The sequence below is a fragment of the Caretta caretta genome, chromosome 1, assembly GCF_965140235.1.
Source record: "Caretta caretta isolate rCarCar2 chromosome 1, rCarCar1.hap1, whole genome shotgun sequence".
NCBI lineage: Eukaryota > Metazoa > Chordata > Testudines > Cheloniidae > Caretta > Caretta caretta.
Genome location: NC_134206.1, coordinates 258,462,663 through 258,476,608, shown reverse-complemented (window position 1 = coordinate 258,476,608; position 13,946 = coordinate 258,462,663).

Sequence of the window (13,946 nt, the reverse complement as noted above, 5' to 3'; positions counted from 1 at the left end):
CAGGGGCAGGCGCGAAATAACAATAAATAACCAAGCACTTACACTGTACTGTTTGTTCAAAGCACTTTCCAAACATTAACTAATGAATCCGTCGTAGTAAGGAATGTTTTAAAGGGGCAGAATCATAGAATCATAGAATATTAGGGTTGGAAGGGACTTCAGGAGGTCATCTAGTCCAACCCCCTGCTCAAAAGCAGGACCAATCCCCAATTAAATCATCCCAGCCAGGGCTTTGTCAAGCCTGACCTTAAAAACTTCTAAGGAAGGAGATTCCACCACCTCCCTAGGCAACGCATTCCAGTGTTTCACCACCCTCCTAGTGAAAAAGTTCTTCCTAATATCCATCCTAAACCTCCCCCACTGCAACTTGAGACCATTACTCCTTGTTCTGTCCTCTTCCACCACTGAGAATAGTCTAGAACCATCCTCTCTGGAACCACCTCTCAGGTAGTTGAAAGCAGCTATCAAATCCCCCCTCATTCTTCTCTTCTGCAGACTAAACAATCCCAGTTCCCTCAGCCTCTCCTCATAAGTCATGTGTTCCAGACCCCTAATCATTTTTGTTGCCCTTCGCTGGACTCTTTCCAATTTATCCACATCCTTCTTGTAGTGTGGGGCCCAAAACTGGACACAGTACTCCAGATGAGGCCTCACCAATGTCGAATAGAGGGGGATGATCACGTCCCTCGATCTGCTCACTATGCCCCTACTTATACATCCCAAAATGCCATTGGCCTTCTTGGCAACAAGGGCACGCTGCTGACTCATATCCAGCTTCTCGTCCACTGTCACCCCTAGGTCCTTTTCTGCAGAACTGCTGCCTAGCCATTCGGTCCCTAGTCTGTAGCTGTGCATTGGGTTCTTCCGTCCTAAGTGCAGGACCCTGCACTTATCCTTATTGAACCTCATCAGATTTCTTTTGGCCCAATCCTCCAATTTGTCTAGGTCCCTCTGTATCCTATCCCTGCCCTCCAGCGTATCTACCACTCCTCCCAGTTTAGTATCATCTGCAAATTTGCTGAGAGTGCAATCCACACCATCTTCCAGATCATTTATGAAGATATTGAACAAAACCGGCCCCAGGACCGACCCCTGGGGCACTCCACTTGACACCGGCTGCCAACTGGACATGGAGCCATTGATCACTAACTAGACATGGAGCCATTGATCACTAACTAGAGCTGAAAGCAAATGGCTCTTGGGTGGGTGTGATCACATTTCCCCTGTCTCCAGGGGTGGATTAAGACTATATTGGGCTTGATCCCTCAAAACCATCCTCCCCAAGCTCCCACCACCACCACCACCACCAAATCCTTGGGTCACTGGCACTGTGTGCTACCCTTGCCACCCTAATCAGAGTCACACTTCCCAGATGCTGCCTGCCTGCCCCCACTGTCCCTCAGGTCATGTTGGGATGTGATCTGCGGGGTACTGGGGTGAAGGGAGGGCACCATGGATTTAGGATGCATGTCCTCTCTAGGTCCTGTGCGGGCAGCAGATGGCCAGCTGGCAGCAATCAGCCGTGCTTTACCCTGTCTGCTGCTCACTGACTCACTTCTGTGTCAGGTATCCTGCCACTGCAGGGTCCTAATCCTTCAGCCTCTCCCGGAGGGTTAATGGTGCCCAGGCTGAGGGGACAGCACTGCCCTGTGGGAGATGACTTGTGGCTGCTCACATGGGTCTGGGAGTCCTCAGCTTTCCTCTTCCTCTTTATTTTCTGTCTAAGCATTGGCCTCATCTACCCTGCTTTCCTCACCTCTTCCCGTGATAGCTTCCAACTGCAGGCTTGGTGCAGTCCCTTCTGAGGATACATGCCTGGCCTAGCAGGGCAGGGATAAATCTGCCTGGCTCCTTACTCTGATATCAATCAATGTACTGTAATATCAGCTGGCAAGCCCAGCAGGTCTCAAGGCCCACCCCTACAGGGAGTCAAGAGGACTGGGTCAGCTAGCAGACCATTCATAACTCAGGAGGAGTGGAGCTGTGATATGCTACCTCTGACCCCAATAGGACGAACATAGTCATGAGGAGCTCCATGCCCACAGCACTGCATTATGAAAGGTCTGTCACGGGGGGATTTCTTTTCCTCAGTTTAAGTGCCATGGGCCATACAGGTGCTTTAACAGGAGGAACTCTGGGAACCACCTGAGTGCCTCCAGGCCGCACTTTCCCAGTACAGTCACGTGGGCAGAGGAATTTGAGGAAGTGGGAAGGGCTCCTGAATTAGGATGGGGGAGGGAAGAGGAGCTGGAACTATGTCACTGGGGCACTGCCCCTCTCAAAACCATGAGAGAACAAAATCCATGTAATACGAATGTGCCCTTGTCCCAGTGCTGTGCACCATTCCTAGCTGGCCATGGAACAGGACGGCTCTTCCAGCTGAAGGACTCACATAAAGGCAGCCACTCCAATGTTCCACGTTATATAGGGCAAGTTCTAGTAGGGGCGGGAGTGCAAATGGAAGAAGCAGCAGCAATCGCCTTCCCTGAATAGCCAGGCAGCTGCAGCTGAGAATTGAGGGTCACTTTCAATATGAGCATGCACGACTAAGGCAAGTCAGTGTGAGCGGCTGTAGACCTGCCCCTGGGTGGTGCCTGAGTTTGCTTCTGGCTATAAAGGCTCTGATGTTAATGTTAACTCTCCTCATCCTCAGATGTCCCTCTAGGTGAATGTTCCATAGTGTGGTCCTGGGAGCCTGGAGCACTGTTTGTTCTCATTTCTGTGTGATCTACACTAACGGCCGGGCATGCAGGAAACCTGGGGACTTTGATATTAAAATATTCCAGGGCATTAAACACCACTGTGCTGAGTATGTCTGATGTTAGATCACAGAGAGAGGGAACTCATTCTTCCAGAGGTGAGCAACGAAGGCCAACCGCACAGCTATTGCTGCAGTACTTCCTAAAGCCTGTTTCGATGCTGCTTCAGGCAGTGCATTTATAATCTACTGGCTAAACACAGGGTCAGGTTGCCCTCTAGTGACTGCCTCATATAGCATCGTAAGAGCTCCGCTACTCTTGTCCGTGAATGGGGATTCTCTTTCATCAAGAGGCAGTGAACTCTGGTTTTGAAGTAGAATGATGGATCTGGAATCTGTCCCCCTGGCTGGGGATCGTGATGTCTGTGTGTCTGCAGCACGGGCTTTTGTTGCATGCTCATCAGGGCTAGCTCTGCTTTGAAGTTGGAGCTGTATCCGCTTGAACTGAGGTCTTTTAATCATGAGGTCAGCGCTCTCACCAAGTCTGTGCTTTAGGGTGGAGCCCAGCTATTTCCTGACAGTAGCAGAGTTGATACTAGTTAACTTGTTCACAGAGCTCTGTCATCCTGCTGGCAGGTCTCCCTTTTGGGCCAATGGGAGGAGCTGGTCTCTTTCCTGGGTACCAAAGGGTGCGTGACCCCAGACTGAGCCTGCTGGTCTTTATTAATGCAGTGCTGGGGTGACAGGGGAGCGGGAGTGGAGTGCAGAGCCTTCAGCGTCTAGGTCCCCAGTCCCAGTGAGGCCCAGGGCTTGTAGTGCCCATGTTGTACCACAGTGACAGCTATTCTGTAAATGAGGGTGGGGAGGTCTCAGTGCACTCGTGCTGATTGGGTGCTGGCGGTGCAGAAGGTCCGACAGCCACTGGCGCTAACTAGCCCTGGCCCGGGTAGTTTCAGGACAGAGGCTGAGGATTAAGGTGGCTGTGGAGATGAGCTCACCCCTAGGGATGGATCCTCAAGGACAGTAGCAAGGGGCTGGCAAGGGAGACAGTGTGTAGGAAGCTTGCTCTGTGTCTGGCCCTACCCCTTCGGTAACTGTCTTGGAAATAAAGTACAGGGCTTCATGCTCCAGGGACCTGTCAAGCGGAACCTTTCACCACCATTTCATTCTCTTCATTCTTTTTTAATTCTCTAAATGTATTTATTGATTGATTTAAAGAGTGTTGGGGCCCTGGGTCTTTTAATTCCTTAGGAGGCAGTGCCATCCAGTGGAATAAGCTCAGCATAGCAGGAAGAGGCTCCCCTTCTCCAATCCTTCTCTTACAGGAATAACAGTAACACCTAGTTCTTACAGCATTTCAACAGTAGATCTCAAAGCGCTTTACCAAGGAGGGCAGTGTCATCATCCCTGTTTTACAGGTGGGGAAACTGAGGCATGGAGAAGGGCTCTGTCTTACCCAAGGTCACCCAGGAGGCCTGTAGCAGAGCTGTGAATAGAACCCAGGCCTCCTGACTCCAATCCCAATATTTCTCTAGCATCTACCATGTGCCAGGTGCTGGCTATACAGCCCTTAAGAGTTTCCAATCTAAGATGATCCTTAGGTCATTAAGAGGAGACGTAAATAACTGAAATGCAAGAAATTGATTTTATTAAAATTATTATTACAGTAGCACCTAGAGGCACCAACTGAGTTCAATGCCCCCATTGTGCCAGGCACTATACAAATACAGTCAGAGTCAGTCCCTGCCTCAGACAGCTTAAAGTCTAAATAGACAAGACAGACAAAGAGGAAGGGAAACTGAGGCACAGAGAGGGGAAGCCACTTGCCCAGTGTCACAATGCAGGCCAGGGGCTGAGCTGGGAATAAACCAAGATCTCCTGGCTCCCAGTCCAGTGCCTGTCCACTGACTAGACCACATTACCTCATATGAAGGAGGGAAGCCTGTATTTGCCATCGGATTTGCAAAGAACGTTTTCCAGTTAAGCCTGGCTCCCAGCTCTCCCTTCCAGCTTCTCCCAGTGGAGCTGCTCGCTGTTGGCATTCTCCCTTCCCCTCAGCAAGAGGTCTCATCCTGGACACAATTAATCTTATTTATTTAAGTATGTGTTTTGCTCACTGCGGCGCAAGACCCAGTGCAGGCAGCCTGTGAGCATGTACAGCATTAGCAATGGAGACCAGGTGTTTAGCAGGGATGGGTAATTAAAGTTTGCTGTTTGGCCAGCAGTGCAGCCGACACAAAACTGTTACGCTAAACTCAGTGGGGGAATTGTTGGGTGGCAAGTGTATCCCAAGAAGCGGAGTCAAGCACAGCCGCAAGGCAGCTCTACTTCTGCTAAGGGCTGTAGCTGCTGCAAGCCCCAGCAGATGTTGAGCTTGTTAGGCCAAAGGTGGGGCTAGGACGGAAGGGTTTGTTCAGGAGGCACAGCACAATCTGGGGACGTTTCAAGTATGCTGATAAAATGCCGCTCGCCAGTCCTGCTGGTTAGAAGCTAATAAGTGAGATCACGTGCCTTTCCCACCCCTGCTGCTCTCTCACAATGGCTCACAATTGCGGTGTTCCACTGTAGTCGTCAGGGAGTTCAGGAAACCTCCCCTTTCCATCATCCCAGACTAATTTACCTCCTCCATATTAAAACCCATCGACACCCCCTCTGCGCTGTCCTGCGTGGTGCTGCGTGTACAGTCCAGGCCAGCTGGTTGCCTCAGTTCAGAGGCAAAGCGCAGATCTGACCTCTAGCATCAGCTGCGACCTTGGGAAGTGCGTTAGTCCAGACGGGGGCTGTGTCTTGGGCTGCTGCAGTGCAAGGCTGAGAATATGCCTCCTCTTTTCCTGCTACCTCAGGGTCTGTGAGGCCTAGTGGAGGACATATGTAGTCAGGCTTTGCCAGAAGAGACAAAAGCACATGGGTGACTCTTCCAAAGACAGAACTGAGCAGATGGTGCTGAAATCTGCTCAAGAAGAGAGAAGGGACCCTGAGGCTCAGAACACTGTAGGCCCTGAGAACCACATGCATCGAAGCCTTAGTACACCCCCAGGCCCAAAGCAGCAGGCTACTCCTTCCTCTAACTTCTCAGGGCGGGGTTCTGGGCCCCACTGGCTGGTGTGGGTCTATGTATCCTCTCTCCACTTTTTCCTCACTCAGGCCAACAAGCTTGCTGCACCACCAACTGAGGTAAGCAATGGTGGGCAGGGTTAGAGTTAAATGGAGGGACACTCCCCCTCCCCCAGACAGACTCTTGAACCCATCTCTGGCTTAGCCAGTGCTGCAGTAGCTGTGCGTCCTCAGGAGATTGATGAGACTGGGCAGCAGGGAAGGTATTCAGAAGGTGGGACGGGGTGGGGGAGAAGAGGAGGATGACACCACTGTTGAAGCAACTGGGAATACGCAGCAGTGGATAAGTGTTGCAACTAATGTTGTAGCCTGCACCTGTGTTTGTGTAATTATCCTAGAGACAGAAAGCAGGTGACAAAAAAATGGCCTTGTGGTTCATGCACTGGCCTAGGAGATATGGATTCAATCCCTGGCTTTGCCACAGACTTCCTGTGTGACCTGAGGTAAATTATTTCATCTCCCTTTATTGCCTCCCTTTCCAATCTTCTGCTTGGATGTTGTTCCCTTTATGCCACCCTTTGTCTGTCTCATCTATTTAAAGAGTAAGCTCTTTGTGGCAGGGGCTGTCTCATACCATGTGTTTGTACCTAGCACAACGGACTCGGCTTTTGACTGGGGCCTCTAGGTGCTACCATTAATACTACTGAGATTAATACTAAGGGGGGAAATGTGTGTGGTCAGTTGAGTGCTTCTGTGACAGGTGGTGTTTCAGTCAGGAAAGTCTGTGCCTTACATGTATTGCCTGCAGTCATTTTACATCGTGCTGTGATCCCATCAGCGCTCACAAACTACGCAGGGTCAAGATATCACTTGATGTAACTTGTGTATTGAAGAACCACCAGGTTGGATTCCCACCGCAAAAGGGCCAACTTCTATTAAAACAGAGAAAGTATTGCAAGGATCACATCACCAGCCTTTCCACCACTCTCCTCCCTGCCGCTGCTGCTCTCTATACAACTCTGTCTCCAGAGTATTTAATGAAACAAAGGGGCAGGCTAGAACACTAACCATCTTGTGCCTCTTACATAATTATGTGCCACCCAATTACCACAGCACCACAGTTCTGATGTAGTTCTTCTCCCAATGCCCGTGTGAGGTAGGGGAGTGCTATTATCCCCAATTCACAGATGGGGAACTGAGAGGATATGGCCCACATCCTCAAAGATATTTAGGCTCCTAACACCCACTGAAATCAACTTACTCAAGGTCACACAGGAACTCTGTGGCAGAGAAGGGAATTAAACCGGGGTTTCCTGAGTCCCAAGCTAGGGTCCTAACCACTGCATGATACCTCCTCTTTTCTCAGAGGCTCCTAGCCAATAGAAACACTGCAGGTCCCTGGGCTCAGATCCACTAAAGTACTTGGGCACCTAAATCCCAGTTTTGGCTGCACTGTAATCCCCAAAACTCCAGCTGAATCCTGCAGACAGCGGCCCTACCTATCTCACTCGAAGTAATCGGCTCTGAGGAAGTACCTGAGGCCCTATATCAACTGAATAGTAGTAAAGCACCCGGCTATGATAAAATAGATATTGAACTGTTAAAAGCTTGAGTGGAAGTGCTGGTGAATTACATGTGCAGATTGTACAGAAGGGTTTGGGAAAAGGAGATTTGTCCTAAAGATTGGAGCGGAGGTGTCATGTGTAAAATTCCTAAAAAGCATATTTGTGATAACCAGAGAGGGGTGACACTCCTATCTGTACCTCAAAAAATGTTTTGCATTATGATTGTGAATAGGATGAAAACTGCTGCTGATAAAGTACTCAGGGAAGAACAAGCTGGCTCAGGTTGTGTTCAGACCAGATTTTCACCTCAAGAAGACTTACTGAGAAAGCTTTTCACTTCCTTGATTTTATGAAAGTATTTGATCATGCCCACAGAGAAACTCTCTGGAAAATCCTGAGACACTATAGAATTCCAGCAAAGATTTTTAATTTGATAAAAGCTTTGTATGACAAGTCTGCGTGCTGCATCAAGACAGAGAGAGGAGACCTGGCATGGTTAACGATTATTACTGGCACACAGCAATGTTGAATACTATTCCCCACTTCTCTGCTACATTGTCATAGACTTTGTGGTGAGATGAGTGGCAACTGCTGCTGAGGACACTGGTATTGTTTGGACAAGAGAGAAGCTGCAAGACTTTTGCAGATGATATAGTCATAATGAATACCAGCTTGGACTGAATAAAAAGACTCTTTATGACCATAAAAGAGAAGCTGCTAAAGGGGGACTTTGTATCAGTATGCAGAAGATCAAGATAATAGAGATAGGAGTGAATGCTGCCAACACTGGCAGATGTACGATGGGGAAGAGTACAAAAAAGTTGATGACTTCATCTATCTTGGAAATTAAATATCCGCTAATGGCCAGCTCACTAAAGAAGTGAAGGCAAGAATAAGCCAGTGGATTATTTTCCCATTTGCCAAACATCTGGAAGAGTAAGAAGAACCATCTACACAGTTAAATGATATTGTACAGTGCTACTGTCCTTCCACACTAGTGTATGCCTCAGAAACATGGCAGCTGGTGGAAATACACAGGAGGAAGCTGGATGCACCACTAGCGTTTAAGAAGACTCTTGGGAATTCATTGGAGAGATTGTATAACAAATGTGAAAATGCTGTGCCATATGGGTCAGCAGACTGCAGACTCAATAAGTAGACAGAGACGGCCATGTCATCGGGTTACCCAGTGACAGAAGCACAAGGTATGTCTTAGATTGGATTTCACCTGGAGGGAAGAGAAAGCATGGAGGACAAAGCATGACCTATTGCAGGACGATCAAAAAGGATGCTGCCATCTTGGAGACAACTTACAATGGAATCAGACATGTTGCTCTGGACAGACAGCAGTGGGGAAAATGGCTTGTCTTGTGCCCCTAGGCACAGGACTTTCTATGTAAGTAAGTCTGGGATGTGAGAGACTCAGGTGTTCAATTCTCCCCTCTTTGCCAGAGCAGGAGAAAAAATTTGAACAGGGGTTTCCTACTTCTCAGCAGACTGCTGTAATACAGGGCTGAAACTAGGCAATTGCTTTTGGCCCTGAGCAGCTCAAGGTGGTCCCCATTCACTTTTTGTTGTGAGGAGGGCCCCAAAAATATTCTTGCTTAGGACCCGCAATGGGCTAACACCAACTCTGGCTGTAACCATAGAGCTATGGGATATTCTCATGTGGGACTCCCTCAGTCTATCCTATTGAAGCTGTTCCTCTGTGAATAAATAATGAAAGAGTGACTGGAGCAGAGGGAATGGACCTGGGTCTCCCATCTGCCAGGTGGGTGCCCTCACCGCTGGACTACAAAGTCATTCCCATTCTCTTTCCCTCTCTGGCCCAGTGACTGGGTCTCCCACATCACAGATGAGCGCTCTAGCCTCTGGGCTACTAGTAGACACTTCCTCCTCTGGCTGTTTTATGTGGAGTGAGGTAGACACCTAACTCATTCCCTCAAGCATCTAAGCTGCCTGGGTCCAAGAGACTGGATCCCATTCAGGGATCACTAAGCAAAGATATGCACCTTATCTCCAAGAGGGGGCGGGGCCTACCACACAACCCTGACGTTGGTGTCTCCCATTGGCTAGCTTAGTGGCTAGCTTTTGTGGATCACATTTTAAGACATCTATCTCTCCCCATTCATTGTATAAGAGCCTGAGCGCCTAACTCAGGCTTTGTGGATTGCAGTGTTTTCCCTTTGATTTTCTAGGCCTCTAAAAGTTAGAGATGTATCAGCATCTCAACACCCACATCGCTTCATGGATCCCTATCTTGGTCTTCTAGTTTAACCATGTGCTGTAAACATGGATAATTAGCCTGCTGGTTGCTGGAATAAAATACAGTGCATAGTACAGATTGAAAATAATGATCCTCCTGGTAGCTAGCAAGGAGTCTGTGGGCAGGGAGTTGTGAATGAGTTCAGACCCTGTTCCCTGATGAAGGCTCTGGAAATCTGTGGGGAGTTCAACAGCTGAGGAACACAGGAGTCTAGATAAGCTTTGTCTGAATAACGTACATTGTCTGGACTCTTACCTCTTAGGTTACAGATCCCCATGAGAGATCTTACAGTGGTGCCCACTGTAAATAAAAATAGGCAAGGGGAATGGAAGTGGAGAGCACTAATTCTGGAGGAGATAAGTTTTGTTGGGTTGACCATGTGTCCCAGCCTGGCCTAGACCTTTCTGCCCACCCCTTTTTCTAGCTGTTATGAAGGAGGGGGTACACAGGCCACGGTAAGGAAGACACTTTAAGCCTAGGGTGGCAGAAGGGACTCAAGTCTGTGAGATAAGCCACAGGAGAAACCTGTACACTGCACAGGGCTACATATCCTCGGGAAGGGCGACCCCTTGTCCTAGCAGCGCTGGGGAGGCAGCCAGCAGAGCTAAACTCTGGAGCTGGAAGCTGGTGGCTCAAGGAGCTGGAGGATGATCAGCAGCCTTCCAGGCAGCTCCAGGATGGTATAGGAAAAGATGGCCCCAGGCAGCAGTAGAAAGCAGAGTGCATGTAGCACAGACAGAACAACACCCTGAGTAGCCAGTTAGAGGCTGCAACCAGAGGGTTGCGGCAGGGAAAGCACTGGTTTGGGAAGCCGGTGGAGGGGAGCTTCGGCCCATGAACAGCAGAGCGAAGAGGCATTGGATGCAGAGCGCTTTGTGTGGATTATAATGCTTGTGGACAGCTGAGCAGCCAAATGGCTCATGGTCTGTGGCATGAAAGTATATTGCAGAGAGTGGCTAGATTGGGCGCATGGGAGGCAGGAGTTTTGTTTTTAAGAGAGCTGGGAGGAAATATGACCCGGATAACTTTGTAAATACTATGGTTATGGGACTTGGGGTGGGTTGTGGTGAGATGAGGAGTTAAAATCAAGATTATTTTTCTTGATTTCTGGGCCTTGTAGAGAGGCGCAGAGGAATGAGAGGTTGTACATGAGCAGCATTACAGTACCTATGGGTGGAAAACTTTCAGGAGAGAAAGGAGGGTTGTCTACTTTTTTTAAAATCATCTATTAATGTAGTTCATAAAATAAGAGGGAAAGGACTTGTTGGAACATGGTTGTGTAATGTGATGGCTAGTCTTCCAACTCCATTCCATCTGTCAGATCAGCACTCCCCCATGAAGGGAAAGAGTACATGGAGAACTAGTGGCCCTTACGGCTGAAACAGGTTCTCACCCCAAGACCTTCCAGGTTGTCTACAGTCAGGTCAAGGGAAATGATTCTTCCATACAAGGGCCTTGCAGGCATGGCAGGGTTAAGCTGGATTCCGTTCCTCCTGTTCAAGCCTGATTCTCAGCAACGTACATCCACAATGATGGAAAAAACTACCAGAGAGTGAGGAAAGACACAAAGGGAAGAGTCTTTCTCTGATAGCTGGAATGCGGCTGCTCAGGCATTTACATTGCTTACGTTGTGGTTGTCGACCATGGAACTTTATGGGAAGGAAGTAGACAAGAAACAAGTCTAGCAATTACGTCAGAGGCCCTGTTTTGTGGATGATGAATCCCAGTGGTGGTTTCTCTGCTGTGGTCCAGAGTTGCCTCCTGGGATGAAGATATGACGTTTGCCTCCCAACAGAGGTGATTGGGTGCTGATAAGGATCCTGAAAAGATGTCAGAGACCAGGTGAATGAGATGAGTCATTGCCTACAACTTCAAGAGGCTGGTTACAAAATCAAAGTAACCTTCTAATGGTTACTGCCTTATTCTACTTCGCTCCGCAAGACCGCCAGCCCTGATGGTGTACGCCCTCTTGGCATACAGCCAGTTTGGCAGAACAGTTGCTCTTGTACAAGCCCTGGAATTGTCATGGGGGACTGAGAGCCTTTCAAAGAGAATAACAAACTATGGCCGCAAGGATGTCATTGGGCAGGAGTGCCCAGAGTGCTGGAGCCATCCCTTTGACTTTCACTGACTTTGCCAGTGCCATTGTAGCCCCAAAAATGGAGAAACAGGGACCAGAGAAGTATAGGATGCATCCCACAAGGAATCAAACAAACCCCTTGAGTAGTTTAATCTTGCTGAATTTATAAGCATCTTCTAGGAAGAAACAGTGGGGCCATACTTGGAGCTAAGGGTCAAACGATGTTAGCTCTTCTCACCTGTGCTTTGGTGTCGGTTGCAAGTGACTCTGTAGTTTGAATAACCCTGAGATGTCATTGACATGGTATTAATGGCATGGCCTGCAAGGGGACTAAAGAGCCTGAATGAGGATGTTGACTATCAGGAGTTCCCAAGTCATTTGGAGAAATGGAGTACTGGGTAAACAGATCACCACATGTGGTGATGGAGTCATACCCTCTGCAAGAACAGATGAGGCTTTAGATTTCCTTGGTACTGCAAGATATGTAACCACAATGACTTGGCAGCAGGAAATGCAAAGGTTATAGCGGAGCCCAAGCTACTTTCATCATGTACAGTGGACTCTTTCAGTTCCACGTTCTCTCATTTGGGTTATATTATTACTCCTGGGGGAATTCTGTGCCATTGTGCGGGCACAGAATTCATGTCCCCCACAGATTTCTTTGCTTCCCCACAGAAAAATGACTTTCTGACAGGGAAGCAAAGGGAAGATGCAAGAGTAGTCATTTGCCCCTCCCGAGCAGTGCAGGCGCATCCTTTTGGGCACCTGGAGCAGCCAGTGGAGAGGCAAATCACTGGGGGGGGGGGGCAGGGAGCTGGGGACATACCAGCTGGTGCTGAGTCAGACACGTCTGGGGCCAGGTAACACCCACCCCTCATCTGCCCACCCCCATGCATCCAGACACCCCCCCCCACCCCAGACCCCAGCCTCACCCCCCTACATCTGGAAACCGCCCCCTGCACCTGAATTCCTACCCCAGCAATCCCCACCCCCTAGGCACCTGGATCACCCCAGCAAGCCCCACACACCTGGACTCCACAACCCCACTGAGCCTCAGCCAGAACACCCAGACCCCACCCCACCAAGCCCCACTCCCGCAGCACCCAGACCTCTCTGAGCCCCCACACAGCCCCAATCACCTTCACCTTGACCCCCCTGCAAAGTCCCATTGCACCTGCACCCAGAGCCCCACTCCCAATCCCCCCTGCACCTCCCACTGAGCCGCCTGCACCCAGATTGTCCCATACAGAACCCTCTCATCCCACACCTGGATCCCTTCACACTAAGCCCCTCCAAACTTGGATCCTGCCGGGCTGAGCCGACCTGCCCACACCTGGTGTGCCTGACATGGAGGGGCCGGCCCCTGGGATGTTTCTGGGGCAGGCGTGGCCCTTGCACTGTGTAAGAGTTGGGTGCAGCCTCACTACTGAGTCCGTGTCCCGGTGACTGGGGGTGGGGGTGGAGCTGCAGGGTGATCTCCCACCTTCATGGAGCCAGTGGCCTGTGCTCCCCACTGCCATGCCGAAGCCTCCACATTTATTTATTGACAAGTAAAATTTGCAGAATTTTAAAGTACTGTGCACAGAATTTTTAAATTTTTGGCCCAGAAGAAGTAAATTATGCACCCATTCTGTTCTCATGACTGGAGAAATACTGTGATGTTGGGCCTGAACTACAAGTTATTTGGCAGAGCTGGAAGACATTATCATTGCTTCACCCTCCTAAGCACCACACAGAGGATATTGCTGTTTCTTCTCTGCTCCTTTTTCACATTCTTTTTTTTTTTTGCTTTGCTCATTCTCTGCTCCATTTCGCACCCTGTCTTTCTGCTTTGGATCTTGTCCCTTTACTCCTTTCACCACTCTCTCTCCTATGCAGAATGTTAACCCGATAACGTTCCACTTGAACCCACAGCGTTAAGTTAGGTAAAGTGTATTCATTCATCCTTAATGGGAATAAAAAACTTAGTTATGGGCTATATTATTACCAGGCCACTTGGATAAAGCCTCAGGGCCTGCTCCTGCTCAAGTCAATTGGCAAAACTCCCATTGACTTCATCGGGTGCATTAGCAGAGTCAAGAGAATGTATGTAATTACAGTTGCCATGACACAGCTGGAATTGGGCTTGGTGAGGCTCCCACCAAACTGTTAATGGGTTACTACCAACATACTGAAATGTGTTCCCTGGATCTGCCCATTGCACTTGTCCTGTGAAGGCTGCTTGATTGTTGGTCTAGTACAATTACTGATTGCTTGTGTTTTATAGGGTATATTTCTAATGGC